General features: G+C 43.8%; 1 long non-coding RNA gene across 1 annotated transcript; it reads left to right on the forward strand.

Annotated features, from left to right (window-relative positions):
• Positions 1-3465: 3465 nt before the first annotated feature.
• On the forward strand, positions 3466-6082 carry LOC142407785 (uncharacterized). Its single transcript, XR_012775048.1, has 5 exons — positions 3466-3622; positions 4459-4538; positions 4644-4957; positions 5067-5195; positions 5919-6082. It is a non-coding gene; the product is annotated as an uncharacterized LOC142407785 (long non-coding RNA).
• Positions 6083-6327: the final 245 nt, after the last annotated feature.

Raw genomic sequence — 6327 nt, forward strand, 5'->3', positions numbered from 1 at the left:
CTGGCTGCCTATTAAAGGCAGCTTCATGACAGAGCTTTCTTGCGATGTGGCTTTACTCTGTAACTGCTGATTGTCAGCCTCTGTTGTAACATCATTCTGCAATGTCATCCATTCCTTGGGGGCAAAAGAAAATGGATGCTTCGTACCAGTAATGAAAGTGCCATTGATTTTGCTGAGAGTTGTTATTACAATTATAAAAATGTCCCTTCAGACTTGCACACTGACACAGGAGGCAGTGAAAATCAAAATCACCCTCTCAACTACAAACAATCAGTGTGCTGGAAAGGGGAGCAGAGTAGTGGGAGTCAACTAAAACAAGTATGCAGTCATATTCTGAGATATTGCCAGAAGCAAAGTTTACAGGGGCTTTCAGAAAAAGAAGGGGAGTGATGGCCTGAGTTTGATGGTAGGCCCAAAATGTATCGTAACAAAAACATCAACTTATACCAGAATTTTTAACTCCCTCAATGGAAAGAAGCACAACCAGTACTCAGAGGCAAAGTTTTAAACAACAACAACAAAGCCCCTTGCCTTCAAATCAGACTGCAATTCAACAGCCAGCAAATATGGATGTGGAGTTCTATGATGGGAGGAAAACTCTGGCAACACATCTTCAGAACGGATGCTGTGATGTGCACCTTCTCTGCTGCTTAAAACAGTCACAGGATAAATAGGCATGTAGCAGGTGCCAGTTCTCACCTCATGACAGCTTACGAAGGTTGGTAAAAAGCATGTGCTGAGCAGGGGAAAAGGGTGAGTGAGCTGCTGTTACCTTTGTGGGTCTGTGTCACTTGGCCAGGAACTTGCACACCTGACTGGACTACGCTTATGGAGAGAGTACGCACCTGCACCTGCTCCAGCTGAACAACTCCTCCCCACCAGTAGACACAAAAGAAGAGCAAACCACTTAAAGTGGTCTCTATTCAATAGCTGGATTTCTGTTTTCTCAGGCTGAAGGGTGAGCTAGCACAAATGCAACAAGCACCACTGGTATTGCAAACAAATTGGCAGAGAGTACATCCTCTGTGAACACTGGTTTAGACTCAGAAGAAACCATTCACAGTTTGTAAGAATCCTTGATGGAGCAATGCAGAATTGTTCCCCAGCATTGGTTGGCCCTTTTTTTTTACGTATGAATGGAAAGCGAAAGTCAGATCTAGTCACAGAAGCATCAGCATTTAAACAACCCCCACTGATCGCTTCTTTTTATTTAGTTCTGAGACACACCCAGATTTACCCCAGGGAGACAAGTCATTGCCACGCTGCTGTGCAGAGCTGCTGCAGACATGCGTTGCCGACCTGCAAGTGACCACCTGAGCGTAGAGGACTGGAAAAGTTATTGCATCCCTGCTGATTTCTCTTTTTTTTCCAACTGAACTTCTGCTTGTGATGTCTAGCTGCCATTTTAACCTTATTTAATCTTAACTAATATATTGGATCTTTTGCCTTAATTTCTTATGATACCATTTTCTCACATAGACCTGTAACCTGGACATCATATTAATGGGATTGTTTATCTCCTTAGGCCAGTTGAGTCTACATCTTGCAGCTTCTCACAAATATCTCCACTTATACAGCTGAAGTTCTCTACTAGGCTATTGTCATCTCACACCTTAATGACTACCTTTTCCTCTTTTCCTTCCTCCTTTACTCTAAAAGCAATTTTCACTGAGCCCTGCTTAATTCTATACTACTGGCTTCATCCCTATTTAACGCTATAAGGGTTTCCTGGCTCCCTACGGCATGGTGCCTCATAAGGAATATATCTTGGGGTTGAAGTGCTCAAAGGACCCATCTCTTGCTAGCACTCCAATCCTGAGAGATGAGTTTGCATATTATGTTTGCATCCATCCAAGCCTATGGACTCTACCTGATTAGGGGGCTTGCTGCCAGCATTACAGCGCAGAATCAGTGCATGAGAAGAGACTGTTACAAAGAGCATCCACAATGGTATCAAGGACTGAAAATAATGATAAGAAAATAGGGGAGAGTTTAGAAGGATGATGCATAAGATGTGGTGCTTTTGCTTCTTTCGAGGTACAAAAGCTCATTGTGAGCTCAAGCGCTCACAGGTTTATGCAAGGAATAGAGGCACATACTGTCCAGCACAGCTTCCTTTGCTTAGGGCCTTGTTACAGCACAAGAATGTCCACACAGAACACTAGCAGAGTTACTGCATTTGTGTAAGTATGTTGATAAGCAAATAGCAGTATATTTTCACATAGACAACTCCTACAGTAATCAAATAACAAATGTTCAATCTGGAAGGAACCCCAGAGTGTGAATGCCATTGAACACAAGAAATTGCTGCACATATTGTTGCTTTGGGTTCTTGAAACATATAATGTTTGGCTTTAATATTGCTTTCTACATCTGTGTTCTCAACTATGTAAGCTGATGTCTTACCTTTTTTCTATTAAACTCTGTACAGCAGTGTGGAAGAGAGAATCAGGCAGTCCTTTGGTTGAGAAAGAAGTGCAAGGCTGGAAAGGCTGTCCATGTGCAATGCACAGCAGGCTGTCAGCTGGAACACCAACGGGGTGGGACTTGCACTCACACTCATGAGTAATGAAGCTGTTACCTGGGTAGGCACAGGCTGATGAGGGTTTGATATTGATAAATGCCAAGAAGTAGTGTGAAGCATTATGAGGAGAGTATGTGGGGGATGAGGAGGAAGTAAGACATGATATTTTCTATAAATCAGAGGCCAAAAAAAAAAAGCTTGCAAAGGATGAGAGCTTTTAAGCTACAGAACATGTAGTATCAAGGTGACCATCAGAGATGCTGAGGACATGGCAAGTGAACTTACAGCTCTTGTTTGTAGCATAAAGTTAATTACAGAAGGGAGCCTCTGCCCTAAAACTGATGAAACTGTCCTGTTGGCAGATGTACCCCTATGCAAGTATCCCCCTTGAACAGCTTTCTTTTCAGGGCCGCAGGGCATCCCCAGGTTAGGTACATGGCAATGATGTCACTAAAACTTTGATGACCCAACCGGAGCCAAAGCAGAGATCTCGCTGCCATGTGGGAACTTGCAGGGTCAAGGGTCTGTATAATCAAAGCTGTGCTGCAGCCAGGAGGGGTGGAAACTGGGCTCTGCTCTAGCATTGCATTGCCAGCCAGCTAAGGACAAAGTCCTAAGCAGTTGCTCTTGTGTAAGACGTCTAGGTTTTGGCAGCTTTATATGCAAAAATGTTTGTAGCTTGTTTCTGGGCCAAGAGATAAGATGAAGAAGAAAAAATGGAATTAACCTTTTACTAGAGAGATGAATCATTACTAGTCCATGAGGCTGCTAAAGGGGCTTTTCTGGACTGAAAGTCTGGGTATTAATATAAGGTGGAGTACACAGCATCATATCGTCAGGCACGCCAGCTAAGCAGGATGAATCGAAGCATGAGTTAGGGTGTGTGTAAGGCTCTCAAGGGAGGTGCATGGGAGTGGCTCTTTACATGACAGAAAAGAACGGCAACATTTTGGGAGCAGATTTTCTCATGGAAAGACATGGGAGCTGAGGCTGCTCAGTGAGATCTGCATTTGGATTTGGCCAACAGGAGAAAGTGTGGAGTTAGGAAAAATCAGCCTTGCAAGCAGGACGGTGTTCAGACACCACCAAGGAACCGAGGTGAGCTGGTTGCTGCAAGGACTCTGTGTGTGGCTCTGCTCTGCAGAAGGTGCAGAAGGCAGACCTGGCCTGGGACATCACACAGATCTGCCCTGTCATAAGAGAGTGTCCTAAGGCCGTTATTGTGCTTTGCAGAGTGCTAACTGAGGGTGACACTGGGCATTCAAAAGCCTTGGGAATATGCCTGTGGCACGTTCAGTTCGCCATTTCCTCCAAGTCTGGAAGATGAGCTGAAACACAGGCAAAACTCACCAAGACACATGAAGGAGCTTGGTCCCATTTCACATTCAGAAGAAAACAGATAGCTAGCTTTGCCTTCAGATACCCGGGCTGTTTCTAGGGAGATAACTTCTCACTTTTGCACTAGCGCTGGTGCAAATGTCAGCTGGGGGAATACCTGTGTGGCACCACTTGTGCTGCCACTGTGTTAACTAGGCTGGTCATCTTAGCTGGAAAAGCTGCGACTGTAAATAGGAGACCAGACAGCATATGAATAACAACCATTAACGGACTATTTTACACTGTGCATGTGTATGCATGTGTTTGTGTGGGTGGTGAATGCATACAAGATGTTCCTACAGATTCTTGTAGAACGGAAATTTGAAAGTGGAATTGAAAGTGGTGAAATGACTGTGTGCTGCGTGAAAGTAATAGAAATATCGTGCAACCAGATGGTTTTTCCGTAAGTCTTTGCTATAGACTGGTATTGGCCTCACTATATGAGTAAGATTATGCTTGCTGGTAAATGTCCATACCAAACTGATGATGCATTAAGGAACAGTGTTTTTAATCAATAAGTGTTTGTCTGTCTATCGTGTTGATTTTATTCTCCCCAGAATATTCACTTTCATAGTGGAAAGATCCTAAGATGAATGAGCTCCGGCATCAAAAGAAGATGTCAGAAAAATCTTTGGAGGTTAGCATCTTTTATGTGGATTGGGAGGTTTTAGACACTTGTTAAATTTAGGAGTTAAAAGAGAACAGCTTTGACTGATGATGCAATGCAATGTTGGGATTGCAGGAAAAGAGGATCCCAGCAGAAGGCCAGCACACAGATGTGTCAGATGATACTGCATTCCACACACTAGAAGTCATGATCTCCTCACTGAGCCATCAGCAGCACCGCTTTGGACTTCCTTATATTTGAAAGCATTCAGACACACTGGAAGAAATTCCAGTCATTGCAAATAAATTTAGCCTACTGCTAAAAAGCCAGAGGGTACCTTGCAAAACTCTCTCACTTTTATAGTAAGCGATAGTATCCATGTTCTTCACCTGGAATCATAACCCTCCAAACAACAGTAAGCTAAGAACAGAATAATCTGGTCCATTTAAGTAAGTATTTTACTTTCCTTGTTTGTTCTAATGGGGTAAGGGAATTATTTTGTGACTTAACAGTTATGTATACTTTCCTGACTGTCTTGTTCTCTTTGGGAATACACAGAGGAAAGAGAGCCCATGAAAGACTCTCCAGCCCCAACAATTAGAACCACAGACCATCTCAGGCTGGAAGGCATCCCTGAGGCCATCTGACCAGACTACTTGCTTATAGCAGGGCTAACTTCAAAGCTAGGTGAGGTTGCTCAAGGCCTTGACCAGCTGAGTTTTGAAAATCTCACAGGACTGAGACTCCACAGCCTCTCTGGGCACCTGTTCCAGTGCATAGTCACTTTCAGGATGAAATTCTCTTTCCTTATATTCAGTCAGAGTTTGCCTTACTGCAAACTGCATACATCGCCTCTTGTACCTTTCTTGGTGCATCTCTGAGAAGAAGCTGGCTCTATCTCCTCTGTAGCCCCTCCTTCTAGGTAGTGGAAGATGGCAATTAGCTTTCCTATTCCCCTTCTCTTTTTGAGGCTAAACAAACCTTGTCGTCGCAGTGTCTCCTCCCATGTCATGTGCCCCCAGTCATCCTTGTGGTCCTCTGTTGGACTCCCTCCTATAAGTTGGACGCAGTTCTCCAAATGCAGCCTCAGGAATACCAAATTGAGGTAATTGTCCTGCTGGCGAGGTTCTTGCTAAGAAAGATCCTCCTTCTTGCCTTTCTTGGAGGTGACATTTGCCTTCCTTGTTGACATTGGGGACCTCATCCAATTACCATAATCTTTCAAATATGATAGAGCATGGCCTTGCAATGACTCCAGCCAGCTCCCTCATAACCCTTGGATCCATGCCATCCCATCCCAAGGACTTGTACGCGTCCCCATGCTTATGCTGATGCATTTGTTTACGCAGTCTCTGACTTAATCTTCCCTTACCATTAACCGTATTTGTCTCCTTCAAACTCTGCCACAAGGCACGCAGCTCTGGGAAGGCTGAAGGCAGGCTTTGATAGTGAAGAGCGAGGAAACGAAGGAAATGAGATCTTCAGCATTTTCTGCGTTCCCTCTTTACCAGGTCTCCTGCTCTATTAGGGATTGTTCTGAGCTGGCAATGCTTTCTCCAGGGCAGGTTTGGGTGTCCAAGTTCTGTAATAAATTTTCAGTTTTGAAAATCTGAACTGTTTCTGGCATCATTTCAATAAAAAAGTTTTGTGAGAGAAAAGAAAGCAGAAGGCTGTGCATGTGAATGTTTGCAGAAAAAGAGAGCTATGGACCCAAACAGACAGTCACTTGCTGGGCTGTTACCGGTCAGATTATTCCTCATATAATGGCAAATATTTCCCATTTTTTAAATTCAGTTCATAAAAAAAATCATTATACAGG

This window comes from Mycteria americana, chromosome 3 (genome assembly GCF_035582795.1).
Source record: "Mycteria americana isolate JAX WOST 10 ecotype Jacksonville Zoo and Gardens chromosome 3, USCA_MyAme_1.0, whole genome shotgun sequence".
NCBI classification, from domain to species: domain Eukaryota; kingdom Metazoa; phylum Chordata; class Aves; order Ciconiiformes; family Ciconiidae; genus Mycteria; species Mycteria americana.